Source organism: Macaca thibetana, chromosome 17 (genome assembly GCF_024542745.1).
Source record: "Macaca thibetana thibetana isolate TM-01 chromosome 17, ASM2454274v1, whole genome shotgun sequence".
Lineage (NCBI taxonomy): Eukaryota > Metazoa > Chordata > Mammalia > Primates > Cercopithecidae > Macaca > Macaca thibetana.
Window position 1 is genome coordinate 3,837,125 of NC_065594.1, and position 15,531 is coordinate 3,852,655.

General features: G+C 47.4%; 1 pseudogene; it reads right to left on the reverse strand.

Moving 5' to 3' along the window:
• Positions 1 to 74: 74 nt before the first annotated feature.
• LOC126940874 (complement C1q and tumor necrosis factor-related protein 9A-like) lies at positions 75 to 15,186 on the reverse strand (annotated as a pseudogene).
• Between the last annotated feature and the right edge of the window lie 345 nt (positions 15,187 to 15,531).

Here is a 15,531-nt window from a genome sequence, read left to right on the forward strand (position 1 = left end):
TACCCTACGCCGGCCCCCGCCCCGCACCACTGTCTTTTAAAAGTGGATTAACTTTTCTGGTTTCGCAGAATCACACATGGAGAGAAATTCGGCCACAGGATGAATCACCCAGGAGGTCTCCTCTGTAGCTTATTTAATGACGTAGATGGGGGGAGTTGATGCGGAAAGTGGTAAGACTTTTGGAAATGTTGAGATGGGGCGAAAATGTATTTCGCACATGGGAAGGAAATCGACTTTGGGAATCAGAGGGCAGATTGGGCTGAACTGTGTCTCCCAAAACAGATGCTGAAGTCCTAACCCTCGGTGCCTGTACAGGTGACCTTATTTGAACACAGGGAGTTTGCAGAGATGATTAAGATGGGTCATACTAGCTTAGGGAAGCTGTCCTTGTAAGAAGAGGAAAATGTGGCTGATACAGGAGGAGGAGGACAGCCACCTGAAGATGGCGGCGGGGACGGGAGTGATGCTGCCACCAGCTGCCAGGAGCTGGAAGCAGCAAGGCCGGATCCTCCTGCAGCCCCTTTGGAGGGAGCATGGCCCTGCTGCTGCGAGATCGCAAACTTCCAGCCTACAGAACTGGGAAAGTCCATTTCTGTTGTTGAAAGACTCCCACTTTGCGTACTTTATTTGGGCAATCCTAGAAAACAAACAGAGATTCACCACTGGCAAATAATGATCAAACAATGATTTGTTGGATGGAATGGTGATTAAAACCTAGGTTAGAAAATGAGCAAAGTGGGAGGCAGAGCACCAGGACAAATAGCTAATGCATGCAGGGCTTAATACCTAGGTGACGGGTTGATAGACGCAGCAAAGCACCACAGCACGTTACTATGTAACAAACCTGCACGTTCTGTATATGTATCCCAGGACTTAAAAATAATTTGTTAAAAAAAGACAAAATGAGCAGTGTCTACAGCTTTCTGGAGTGTGACAGCATCACCAACTTAAAGCTGTTACTAGTACTGAATGGAATAAAGATTTCCCTTTACTTTCCCCTTACTGTCCTCAGAAACACAGATGAGGGATACATCCTCACATGACTCCTCAGAGCACTCAAATGGGATCAAAACACTCTTCCCACAAGAAACACACAGGCAGAGGATTCTCCAGATAATAGGAATAAGAAATGTGAGATAAATTAGAATAAACCATGCAGCTATTGTCAATATTTACTCCTGGAAAGACAGTAAGTTACACAGAATCAGTTTTGGGAATAACTTTTCCGTTTTCACCTTTTTATGACTATTGTAATAACTGGAGGACTTAGTAAAGGAAAACCATCTGAGTCAGTTCGTCACCAAGCTGATTCTGATGGACGCTGTGGCTGATTCATCGACTCTCCTGTCACGGGCTGCCGAACAGAAGGAAGCCTGTGAAAGTTGTGTCATCGTCCTCATCAGCAAACAAGCCATGAACCTGTCTCCTCCTGTCACCTGCAGCCACACCTCATCCCCCAGCTTCAGCGGCAGGACAAGGCCGCCAGAGGCCTGGTCCTCAGAGCTCATGTAAGCGTCTTTGGTGTGCAGTATTTTTACTCCATTTTTGACCAAAGACACCTGAACATTCCTGGAGAAAACAGTGATGTGGTAGGTGAAGTAATAGACCCCAGCAATGTGGCACGTGAACTTCCCCGTTGCTATATCATAATGGTTGAATTCGTTATACAGGATCTTATCAAATTTAATGGGCACATCTGAAGAAGGAAACTTGCTCAGCACCGTGAGCCCCACAGTGAAAGCACTTTTTGGCAAGACTAGCGTCTCACCGATTTTCCCTTTCTCTCCTCGATCTCCTTTCCAGCCTCTTATTCCCCGGACTCCTGGCTCACCCTGGGGCCCCATGGGTCCAGCTTCTCCCTTGGGACCAGGCTTTCCAATAGGGCCCATGGAACCTGGTAAACCAGTTGGGCCCAAAGGCCCAATGTCACCCCTTGGCCCCTCAGGACCAGTGGGACCCACACATCACCCTTATTCCCCTTCTGCCCCTGAGGCCCAGTCTCTCCTCGGAGGCCTTTCTCTCCCATGGGCCCTGCAAGCCCCTTGGGCCATGTTTTCCTGGGGATCCTCTTGAACCTTGATCACCTTTGATGCCTTTTGCTTCAACTTTTCCATCTGCTGCTAAATAGAGAAAGAGCAAACAAAGAGATGGTTTGTGAAAGATTCCCTTGTGAACAACTTCGGTTTTTCTATAATTGAGCTCAGAAATGAAACAAAGTAGTGTACACGTTCAGTATACATGTACCCAGAGTTTAAAATTCAATTACTCCATCTGGGTGCGGTGGTCTCCTAGCACCTTCAGAGACCGCAGCAGGAGGACTGCCTGAGGCCAAGAGTTCAAGACCAACCCAGCCAACATAACAATACCCTAACTCTTAAAAAAAAAAAAAAAATCATAAAAATAAGAAAATAAAATTCAATTACTCCAGCCCAGTTCAGTGGCTCATGCCTGTAATCCTAGCACTTTGGGAGGCCAAGGTGGGCAGACTGCTTGAGTCCCGGAATTCAAGATCAACCTAGGCAACACGGCAAAACCTCACGTCTGCAAAAAATACAAAAATTAGCCAGGCGTGGTGGTGCACAACTGTAGTCCCAGCTACTCAGGAGGCTGAGGTGGGAGGATCACTTGAGCCCAGGAGGTTGAGGCTGCAGTGAGCCGTGATCAAACCACTGCACTCCAGCCTGGGCAACAGAGTGAGACTCTGTCTCAAAAAATAAAATAAAATAAATGAAAGTCAGTTACTCCAATTACACAAGTGTGTGCACATGGACACACACACACATCTCAACAGACCTTTTAACTGCTGTCTACTAAGTTAGTGTCAGGGTTCATGTTAGAAATGACAACCCTACCATCTAAGTCTAACATGCTGGCTATGAAATAATGTCAATCCGTACGGAAAGCACTCTGCAGAGCGGAGACAGGCAGATTAACTGACACTCAACCCTAGTCATGTGACATCCTCTAAAAAGCCCCTCCCTGGAGTGAACATAAAATAAAACCTGCATCGAAGCATTCATTGCCCTCTCCTGCCCAACCCCAGCCCCAACCCATCCATCCCACCAGCAGTTCATCATCCACAGAGACCTTGCTGCTTCCTTGCACCCCCACCCATCCCAAAGAGCTGTGGTTGCAAGTGTGGACTCTGAGGTTAAATGCCGGGTCTCCATTCTGTCCCCACCACATATGCACACAGGACATCAGACAAGCTAGTGAGCCTCGTGCCTCTGTTCCCTCACCTATGGAACTGGGGTGATAAAAGTGTCTGGTGTCTGGGGATGTTGCATTCGGTGAGTCAGCACATGAAAAAAGCACAAAGTGAAGATGACACGAGTTTGCCGCTGTGACTACATCCCGGGGATCCATCAGGGACAAGTTCTTGTGCCACCTCCTCCATGCAGTGCTGCCGGATGCACCAGGTCAAAAACTCAGTCTCACTCCTCAGTACTCATCCACTGCAAGGTTCAAGGTTCAGCAAACTACAGCCACAGGCCAAATTCAGCCTCCCTCCCACAAGCTAAACAAACACGGTTCACATTTTTTTTTTTTTTTTCTGGTTTTTGTTTGTTTGTGACAGGGTCACCTGCTCTGTTACCCAGGCTGGAGTGCAGTCATGAGATCATGGCTTATGGCAGCCTCAACCTCCCAGGCTCAAGCGATCCTCCCACTTCAGCCCCCGAGTAGCTGGGACTACAGGCACATGCCACCATGTCCGGCTAATTTTTTTATTTGTATAGACAAAGTCTCAATATGTTGCCCAGGGTGGTCTGGAACTCCTAGGTTCAAGCAATTCTCCTACATGGGCCTCCCAAAGTGTTGGGATTACAGGTGTGAGCCATGGTGCTCGGCCATGGTTTGCATGTTTAAATGGTCACAAATAATATTCCACAATACATGGAAACCATGGGAAATGCCCATTTCAGTCTTCACACATATGGCGTCACTGGAACACACCACGCTTATTTATGGAGCATCTACAGCTTCTTTTCGCTACAAGGGGAAGTTGAGTAGTGCTGAGAGATCCGTATGGCCTGCGGAGTTGAGGGTATTTCCTACCCAGCCCTCTGCAAAGCCTGCCAATCCCTGCAGAATCCCCCCCTCTGGAGAGTAAGAACTGTGCTGCCTTTACTGTAAGATTATAATCAGCATGGAGGACTTGTCCATGGTAAACACTTAATAGTTATTGTTAAATACTTGACAGCTCAGAATTAGAGCATCATAAATAGGAACTTGTACCTCGTTCTCCTGTCTCTCCACTCGTCTCATCCTTCCCCGAGCTGCCGGGACGTCCTGGCTCTCTTAGGTGGAAAAGAAGAAAACAGGCATGAGTTGAAATTCCGTTTCTGATTTTCTGGCCATTGGTCTCCATCAGCCATGTGTGTTGGAGAGTCTCAGGGGTGACCCCCACCATGAGGGGCGCTCTGTTTTCCACACGAGTGCAGGTGGAAAGAGGCAGGCATGAGCGGGCATCTGCGGTGCTGAGCTGTGTGGGATAAGTGATCTAAGAAAGGAACTGAGTGACTTCCCAAGCGCCCATCTCCAGGACGTGCCTAGAGCGCACAGCAAGACAGGACGAGGAGGGAGTGTGTGCAATGGGGACTGACTGTCACAATTGATTGTGCTCCTCTCCTGTGACAAGGACTTGGGACATGGTCTGAATGTTGGAGGTGTGGGTAGGTTTCCTCACTCTGTTTCTCTTCCATTACTCTTGAGGAGAGTGGAACGGAAGATTTACTAGCCTCCCATGAAAACACAGATGACTATGGTTATGTGACACTATCCCAAGATAGAAAAGAGAGTTCTGGAAGAATCTCTCCAGTGCCTTAGACTGGGGGGGAAATGCCACCAATCAAGCTGGCAGAGAACATCAGGTGAGTGGGGCTCTGCTGACCACACTGAAGTCCTTGTGCTCAGAACAGGCCCCCAGAGCCCCAGGTCGGCGTGCTATCCGTCAGCAGGTTGAAGATGGCTCCGGCCATGGCAGTAGAGTGCTCACTGGGCCATGGCTCACCCCAGATTCTGGCTTCTCACAAAGCAGCAGAGACTCCCATACTTCAGTGCCACTGACCCGCCTGAGGGGCGACAGGAGCAGGCTGGGCTGGCTTGCAGGTCCCGAGACAGGACTGACACAGGCAGACTTATTTCTATCACAATGTCTGTTCTCCTGGGACATCAGCGCTCTTGAGTGGGGCCTTGGTCAGTGTGGGGCCTCTGAATGGAGGGGGCTCTTCCCTGTATTTGCCTCTCCCTGCGCTCCCCTCCCCTCCCCTCCACTGGCTGCTCCCCTGTGTCTTCCTCTCCTTCCCTCTTTTTGTTTCCTGCTTGGCTCTCATTTCTCCCATTCTCTAGAGCAGTGACCTCAGAGCTTTCATGATCATACAACCACAACTCACAAAGCATGAACACAGACCCCAATCAGTAGACATTGATGTGTTCCTAAATTATGAACAGGTAGTATATGAAAAAATGTTTATTATAAAACATACACAAAAATACACTTTAAGATAAAAATGAAGTAAAATTTTAGTGTGAGCAATGTGAATGAATATCCTTCTAAGAAATAATATATATTATATATAATACCTATGAACTACATAGAAAAAATAGATATAACATTTGCTTTTAAGAAGTATGTAAAACTTGACAGAATGGACATTGGTGAGCAAAGAGGAGAGAAATTCAACAGGGAAGAGGTAGAGAAATTTGGTTTTGAATATAGAAGTGTTTTAGTCCTCTGTATTTTTTTTTTTTTTTTTAAGACAGAGTCTCGCTCCGTCGCCCAGGCTGGAGTGCAGTGGCCAGATCTCAGCTCACTGCAAGCTCCGCCTCCTGGGTTCACGCCATTCTCCTGCCTCAGCCTCCGGAGTAGCTGGGACTACAGGCGCCCGCCACCTCACCCGGCTAATTTTTTGTATTTTTTTTTTTTTTTAGTAGAGACGGGGTTTCACCGTGTTAGCCAGGATGGTCTCGATCTCCTGACCTCGTGATCCACCCGTCTCGGCCTCCCAAAGTGCTGGGATTACAGGCTTGAGCCACCGCGCCCGGCCGTCCTCTGTATTTTTTATCTACCACCTATTTATCTCCTTTTGTGTGTAATATTTTATAACAAAAATTTAAAAAATGAAAATCCTACATATTCAGAAATAAAATACACACACACACACACACGCAAACCCCACTGTGGTCCCGGTGTGAGGGCAGAAGACCTGATTTCATTAAGGGTAAGGTTTTGCTATTCATTTGGACTGGGCTGTTCGCTACCGGGCACTGGAGCAGTGTCAGTGAGCTGGAGCTGTGAGCCAGGAGAAGACACCTCACAGAGCACATGTGCAGGATGGTGGTTCCAAAGAAATAAAGTTGCTTCCTGGGGACGCTTGACTTCATCCAGCCCACTCAAAAAACCAGCAGGCCACCAAATGCCATAAGCGGAGACATGTTAGAAACACAAACTTATCTTTAAAAAGGTCCATAGACGTTTTGACATTTTCTTTGTTATGCCACTGAACTGTGCCCTCAACCCAGATGGGTCATTCTGCATAAGTCTTAGATATGTGACCGTACTGTCAAGACCAGGGCTCAAGAATGGTACCCCATTCAGAAACCAAGTCTATTGGTTGTTGTTATGGAAACCACTCAGACTTCTCAGCTTTGGCAAATCTCCCTCACAGAGGATGGATCCTGTCCCCAGATCCCCAGACCCTGGGACAGGGTCCCAATCTAGGTCATAGACGCATAAGCAGCAGCTGTATGTGTCATCTGTCACTCTGCATCTCCTGCTTCATGGCACAATGCAGTATTAGCTCTCACCTGCACTGCAGCTGGCTGCTTGCTGCCAAATAATTCCAAATCAGATCTCTCTATTAGTCTTTCGTTGCCCAAAATCCATCATACGTTTCGCCTGAGGTGGGAGGATGCATGACATCGTATACTACTGAAAATGTTCTGCGGTGTCAGAGATGAGAGAACCCGGGAGGGTAGAGGTCATGGCGATCTCACCCTGTGCTCTCCACCAGCACCTGGCACAGAGTCTGGCATGGAGCAGACCCGTGAGTGCTGCTGGGCAGATGGGTGGATGGATGAATGGGGTCAGGCCCCAGTGAGTGTTGCTGGGTGGATGGGTGGGTGGATGGATGGATGGGGTATGAATGGGTAGGTGAAAAGCCACACAGATGATGAGTGAATGAGATGAAAAGAATGAAGAGAGAAGTTGAAAGGCAGCCGAAGCCACCAGGTGAGTACCTGCATCCCCTTTGTCACCCTTTGCTCTGTCTCGTCCATCTCTTCCAGGCAGACCGTTGTGACCGGGGTTCCCAGGGATGCCAGGGTGCCCTTGCCTGCACGTGTTCTGTGAGCTTATGTTCCCTGCGCAGATTCCAATGGCAAGCAGAAACCACCAGATCCTCATGGTTCAGAAGACAGACTCTGAACTGAAAGAGGGAAACAGAAACCCAAAGGAGAAACCTTTGTGGCTGAGGCCCAGGACACAGCCTCTGTTCCATGCCATGCGAAATAGGTGAGCTGTCCCCTGCCCCAGACCCACACCTGGACAGACTTGGACAGAAGGCTCAGGGCAGGGGAGCAAGCTGGTTGTAACCAGAATGACACTGTCCTTGGAAGGTAACACTTGTGACTAGAACCAGTCTTCAAGGTGAATGGGCAATAAAAAAAGCCAAGTTTAAGGTCAGGATACTCTTCCATTTATCATTTCACTTTGAAGAAACCAGTTTTCTGAACCAGAGACCAATACTCACTTATCTCACAGGACTGTTGTAAAGATCAAATTTTATCACAATCTGCATAAAAGCACATTATAAATAGTGAAGCAAACATAGCATTACCATCTGATTCAGCAATTCCACTGCTGTGCATCTACACAAAGTCATTGAAAGCAAGGACTGGAACAGATCTCCATGTTCATAGTCGCATTATTTTCCATAGCAACTCAAGGGTCCATCAGTGGATAAACAGATACATGCAATGTGGTAGGTCCACACAATGGAATATTCTTCAGCCTTAGAAAGAAAAGAAATTCTGACACGTGTTACAACATAAAAGGACCTCGAGAACATTATGCTAAGTGAAACCAGCTAGTCACAGACAGACAGACCTGGATAACTTCAGTTATAAGAGATTCCTAGAGCTGTCAAACTCATAGAAAGAAAAAGTAGGATGGTGGTTGCCAGGGGTGAAGAGAGAAGGAAGTGGGAGTTGTCTGATGGGTACAGAGTTTCTGTTTGGGAAGATTTTAAGAGAGTTCTGGAGATGGGTGGTGGTGATGGTTGCACAACAAATAGAATGTACTTAATGCCACTGAACTATGTCCTTAAAATGGTGAAGCTGGTAAGTTTTATGTTATATATTTTTTACCACGTTAAACACTTAAATTAAATTTTTTAAAAAAGTAAAGCATTCCAAACAATCTTACTGAAATGAGAGGTATTCTCTCAGTCATGGTCTTGTTTTTCTAGGAGGCCACTGTGAAGAAGGGCCACACACACACAGAAAACATCACCTAGTTCGGGACAAGTGCGTTTTCAAGTCCTTTCCTCTGTAGACACTGCCCCCACCCCAGGTGATCCATGCAGTTTCCCCGCAGCAGGAGCTAAGACAACGCTTGGACAGTGCTCCAAACAGAGGGAGCAGCAAACGCAAGGCCTGGAAGGAAGAGGAAATGTGGATGGCCGGGCCTCCTGACTCAGCAACGCGCCCACTCAGGGCTGCAGAGCAGCATGTTACTCTCCCACATGGCGCCCGTCATGGCAGGGGCTTGACACTTGTTTATGTAATTGTAGGATGAAGAATCTGACTCCCTGCCCGACTGTATTTCCTCATTATTGTCTTCCTAGCACCCAATAGCAAACTTGGAACAGCAGATTGAACAAATACTTGTTGAATGGAATTAATGTATCATCATGGGAGATGTCTTAGGGTACATATATATAATTTTTGGAGACAAGGTCTCGCTCCATCACCAAGGCTGAAGTACAATCATGCAATCACAGCTCACTGTAGTCTCGACCTCCCAGCTCAAGCAATCCTCCTGCCTCAGCCTCCCAAGCAGCTGGGACTACAGGCATGCACCACCACACCCGTCTAATTTATTTTATTTTAATCTTATTTTATTTTATTTTTTAGCGTAGTTTTGCTCTTGTGGCCCAGGCTGGAGTGCAATGGCTGATCTCTGCTCACTGCAACCTCCGCCTCCCAGGTTCAAGCAATTCAGCTTCTCGAGTTGCTGGGATTACAGGCGCCATCACCACACCCAGCTAATTTTTGTATTTTTAGTAGAGACAGGTTTTCATCATGTTGCCCAGGCTGGTCTTAAACTCCTGACCTCAAGTGATCTGCCTGTCTTGGCCTCCCAAAGTGCTGGGATTACAGGCACGAGCCATTGCCACCTGTCCTAATTCCTCTTCTCTTCTTTTCTCCTTCCTTCCTTTCTCTTTTTTTTTTTTTTTTTTTTTTTTTTTTTTTTTTTTTTTTTTTTTTTTTTTTTTTTTTTGAGACTGGGTCTCACTCTGTTGCCCAGGCTGGTCTTGAACTCCTGAGCTCCCGCCTCACTCTCCCAAAGTGCTAGTATTACAGGCAAAGGCCCCTGCACCTGACTTTTAGGATTTAAAAAACAAAACAAAAACGTGGGCCTAGTGCAACTGGTCAGAACCCAGATCCTCTCACAGTGCTGACAGCCGTGTAAATCTGCACATCTTTCTGGAAAAATTAAAGAGCAAAAGACATCTATGTCTTTCACCCTGTATTCCTATCCCTAAAATCTTCCTAATATTCCAAAACTGCATGCCAGTTGTGTGACATTACCTGCCGCATTATCTGTAACAGGTGAAAAGTGCATACCACATAATATGTAACAATAGGGGAAGGGTTTACTATGTGTAATAGTGTGTAACTGCTGCGATAATTATGAAGGTCATGTAGAAATATGTGAATGATATACGTTGTGCTGAATTTTAACAGTAGACTAAAATGCCATGTACATTACAAATGTACTTACGACTATGAATATTGACAAAACTCGAAGTGAATATATGCAAATAAAGATGGTTGCTTTAAAATGGGGGGCGGTTATGGGGGCTTTTCATTTATAAAAAATGCTTTTTTCTAGTGCCTACACAAATATTTCTAGAGATTGTGAAAACCAGCCAGACTCTCTGCCATGCGAAGTCTGTATTGCCATCTGGTGGAAATGTCACAGGGTGCAGCCTAACGCAAAGGGAGGATTTTTGGAAAAGGAAATGCAGATGTTTCCCTCCGAAGTCACAAATCCGCTCCATTCCAGGAAATTGAGTTGAGTTTTCTTGGAGCCAAATTCCATGAAGAATATATTCGAGCCTCCTTTGTTAAACTCAGAAGTGGCTGGAAGCAGTCAAATCTAAATTCCATCAACCAAACTTTGTCCAGGGTTCTACAATTTTCATTTTAACTTTTCAAAATGTGGAGCACAACTATTCCAGGAATAAAATGATCCGAAGATCATAAAGGTGTCAGGTTAAACTCCAATTTGCTCTCCAGGGAAGAAGGAGCCAGCCTAAAAGCAAACAGTTACTCTTCTGTAATTCTTCCACTAGTTTTGCATACTTGATGTAGGTAGATTCTATCTAGCTTGTTTATACAGCACGTAGACAACCTTCAGCAAATGATTTTGATTAACTAATATGTGTTCTCCCAAACACGCAGCAAAGTAAGTTGTGGCACTATTTCTTTTTTATTTATTTGTTTGTTTATAGAGATACAGTCTCATGATGTTGCCCAGGTCAGACTTGAACTCCTAGGCTTAAGTGGTCCTCCTGCCTCTGCCTCCCGAATAGCTGGGATTAGAGACATGGCCAACACCCAGCTTGGCACTATTTTTTAATAAGAAAATTTAGAAAGTTTATACCTCCTATTTAGCCTCATCTTCAATGTAGAACATTGAGGATTTGCACAAGGAATATAGAATAAATTATATTAATGTTATTTTGAAAAATAAAAAAATTACATTTGTGCTTCTCACAAAGCTATGGGTTGGACTCTCAGTTTCATTAGTTCAACTACAGTTACATTCTCAACTTTTAATTTCTGGGTCTGGTCTTTTTCCAGGAGTGACTTCTGGAAAGAACTAGGAGCCTCTTCTGTCTCCCACCTTTCCCTGCAATCACCTCCTCCCTCTCTCTCTTCTCTTACCTGAATTACTATCCTCCCCAGTCCCCACTTACTCTGTACACCACACCTAGACTAGTGATCACTTAGGAGGCACCAACCTGGGTTAGAGCTTTATGAAGATAGTGACTGCATTTTTCCACTTCCTTATTTTCAGTCAAGTATTTGTTGGATGAATCAATGCAGGCATGCAAGAAATACTATCCTGGTTCCAACTGTGTGTGCACCTTCACTTGGGAAGGTGACTGGGTATCAACTCTGATCCTTGTCAGTGCTTTCGTGGAGTTGCTAGTTATCTCCAACACCTCTTCTCACCTTCATCCATAGTAACAGAAATTTTAGCTGGGCACTCCCTAGCCTCCCTTGCAGCCTGGATATGACCATGAAACCAGATTACGGGCCATGGGAATGAGCAAAAGTGAGGCGTGTAATTGTATCCAATGACCGGCCTTAAAGGGTAAAGGGGTGCCCTTTCCCGCTTCCTGTGTCGGGGTGTGCATGGCGTGGTGAACCATATGGGACTCCTTGAAGGAGGGCAACAGAGTTTGGGGACAGAAAACCCCTGGCCTCAGATGACTCCACAGGCCAGACCTGTCCTGCCAGCACATCTTTGACATGAGCACATGAAACAGAAATAGCTTCTACCTTGTGTAAGCCACTGGTATGTGGGGTCTCTGTGACACACAGCTGAGCCCACATCCTGACTAACACAAGGCGTGCACCGCCCAAGGTGTGGCCGCTCATCAGAAGTGAGGAGGCTTGCAGACATCTGTAGTCAGCCAGTGACAGCCACTGGGGACTCCCTGGGCATACAACCCTTCCAGTTCATACCCCCAGGTATGAACCCTCCCATTCATACAACATGAATGTATAGAGACTAGAGGTCATCATTCTGCAGAATGCTGTGACCGCATGAGCCAGACATACTGGCTTGGTCGGGGCAAAGGGACACAGACTGCAAATAACTTTGAAGTTAATGTTTTTTAATCTCCCCAAAATAGGTTCTTATTTAGTTCATTTATTTCTGGCTTATTCTCCTATGCTTTACCTATATGTGTCCTTGCTAAAGAATCTCTTGATAAATGTTCACCCAGTGCCCTTCCTGATTAATTTTCTCCAAGAACATCCTGTCCTTATTTCAATAGCCAAGGTTATCACTCCTCAAGATTCTTAACTCTCCAAAACCAAGATTTAATACAAACCTGCTAGAAATCAGCTGAGTGATATCTCCAGGGTTTCCAAACCTCAGAGCCTCAGCTTCCTCCTGCATGCACTGGAAAGGATGAAGGCCCTCCCAGATCTGAGGATCTAAGAGTCCCAATAGCTCTAGGGTGCCTTCATCGAATATATTATCTTTCATGCACTCTCTCTATTGTACACTTTATACATTTCTTCTTCAACACATATTGACGGTTTTCTCCTACACTGTAAATTAGCATAGCCATAAATATGAAAATGTATACAAGTTGCATAAGTGAACCTGATCAAGAAAAAAAAGTACACATTAAAACTTGTGCAAAATAAGCTATAAGCTTCTCTAGAAAGCTCTTTTAAAAAGGTCCATTATTCTCATGACTTATTCTACGGTTTTTGTCTCTCCTCCTAGCCAGTGGTAGTGTTCTAGCAGAATTTCAAAACCTGCTTTTATCTCCTGTTCAGCCTCTTCCTCAAGAATAAACTTTGAAAGCGGTTTACCTCCTCCTATCCAAAACTCTATAGCCATCTGACTATTCCGCAAATTAATAAGCAGGGTTACCCCAGAGATAATATAAGCGCTGTTTTAGGACCTAGATGCCTTCAATTGAATGTAAAGAAATCCTTTCCTAATGAACTTACCTGGACACGAGGGTTGCAGGCCAGACCCAGGTACCGTGCAAACCAGGAATCAAGGGCCAGCTGAATAAAATCAGCCTTCCTGCCGTACAATTCCCCAGTGGATATGTCTGCAAAATAGCAGGAAGGGGAGGGAACAGAGGAAGGCCAAAACGTCTTCGAAGAGCTTCAAGAATTGAGGCAACACTGGAGTCAGGTAGCATCTTCTACCAGCACCACTTAGTTTAGAAAAGTTAACTCCTTTTGAATGAAATGAGGGAATACTTGGAAGGGGAGTCTGAAGGAAGGAGTGCCCCAGGCAGTTTCCTTTTCAAAGTGATGTTCATGCCTTTGCTTCAGTGCTTCTCCCTGACCTTGGGGTAATTACGGGCAACAGGACAAAACTGAACGCTGCTAACAGTGGCTCATTTGGATCCCGGACCATTAGGACCATTAGAATTCCTATCGCTTAATCAGATTTTCAGACGTCTGTGTCCTAATTGCTTACGAGTTTAGGCATTTGTGTAGGTAAGGTTCGGTGCCCATTCCCCTCTCGCTCACAATCACACACTCCACCTACCGCGGGGAACGCGGTGCAACATTCGTTCAACGCCGGTAATCAAGGATCCACTTTCCTCGTGCCTAGTAGTAACATTTATCTAAAACTTACAACAGCTTCCAGGGGACGGAGGAGCCCAGCCCGGTTTCCCCAGATGCCGCCGTGCACGCAGCAGGAGCAGAGGCCACGCGGGAGTCTGGTGTCCGGGTGGATGCGGGGCGCGCCCCAGCTCGGAGGCGCCGACTCCCTCCCCCGCCTTACTCACACCGTGCCTCAGTTTCCCCGTCAGTGCAGCAGACAAGACAATGCCGAGGTCCCAGGCGGGCGGCGGGATCTAATTAGTGGGTGTAAAATGCGCGGGATCTGGCTTCTCCCGGGCACCCCGCAGCCTGCCCCGCTCTTGGTGGCTAAAGGCAGGGAGCCCCTGAGTCCAGCGCGGCTGGGGGGTCTCAGCAGCTCTGGCCGGGCCCCCTCCCGCCTTTGTGGTCTGGCCTCCCACCCCTGCACCGCAGGCGGCCCCGACGGAACGCGACGGTCCCCGACCTCCCGCTGGGGACACCGGTCCCGCCGCCCGGCCCTTCCCCGCCTCCCGCGCCTCCGCCCCCGGGGAGCTCCGGACAGACCCGCCTGGGCAGCCTCGACCTCGGCCGCAGAGCCCGCGAGGGAAGCGCAGCCTCGGGCCTCCACGGGCCACGCGCGCCCCATTCCGGGCTCTCCCACGTCTGCACTCTCCAGCCCAGCCACGCCGAGGCTTCCAGAACCTGCCCTGCGACCCCGCTTTGCTGACACCCCACTCACCGCGTGGGCTCGTCCCGCCTCCGGGCCCTCCTGCCAGGGCCTGGGGTCCGTGCGAAGCCGGCTCAGGAGTGAGACCCTGGCCCCTACTTACAGGGAAAACGGCTCCATCCTCTTGGTGCTTCCTGACCGCAGCGTCTCCAGCCTCGGGGTGCTGCGGCCCAGGCTCAGCTCGGTTCTCTCCAGCTTTGCCCGTCTCGCAGGTGCGGAGCAGGGGCGCGCTTATGTTAGGTCATCTCCCCACAACTCCCCTGGAAGAAAATGCCACCCCCATCCCTTTCACTCTCTCCTATACATGGTGCCACTATGCGCTGCCCTATGGGTTGTGGGGATCGCCCCCTCCCCACCCTAGTGCCCACCCTCCCCAGTGCAGCCCAAGGAGGGGGAGCAGGTCACTTTGGGAAGCAGGTGGATGTTAAGAGTGAACAAAAAGTGGGGAGGAGCCACTTGGCAGCCTTCATAGGAATCCTTTTCTGATTACAGCCACAGCAAACAATGGGCTGTTGACTGAGCTCTTCTGAGCTGTTAGAGAAGGAAATTCTAATCTACCCACCCGCAAAGGGCGAGTGAGCAGGGCCACTAACACAGCTCCTGTGGCCGGGCCTAGCCTTCAGGGGCAGTCAGAGGGCACAGTCTGTTCTCTTTGCCTCCTCTCCACCATCCCTAGCAAAAGCGGCCCCACCCCACTGCTCCCTTCCACATCCCTCTTACTCCAACACTGAGTCCACTGACATGCCTCAAGCGAGGGGGCCCGCCTGGGTTGCTCTCAGAGGCCTCCTTCTCCCACGCCTACCCAGTTAGATGGAGCTCCTGAATGGATTACCACACTTTTAACCGCCTCTAGGTAAGATAACTGCCTTTACATCCCCAAATAAAAGTTTTATTGAACCTTAATGGTAAAATCTACTGTTTAGGGGGAACAGCGGATAACTCATCATATATTTTGGATGCAATTCTTTTGGCTTTTTGAAAAACTGCTTTTAATAGGTGAACTATGTTTTTAGTTGTGTAAGAAATTAACAAAAAGACTGGAAAAAATAAAAGGAACTCTACGATCAGTAATAGAGTATTATACCATATCCAATGGTTATATGTTTTTCTACAATTATCCCAGTTACCTGAATGATGTACAGTTATTTTATTATTATTATTTTAAGAGACAAGGTCTCAGCTGTGTTGCCCAAATTGTAGTGCAGCTTAGATACTCACAGGTG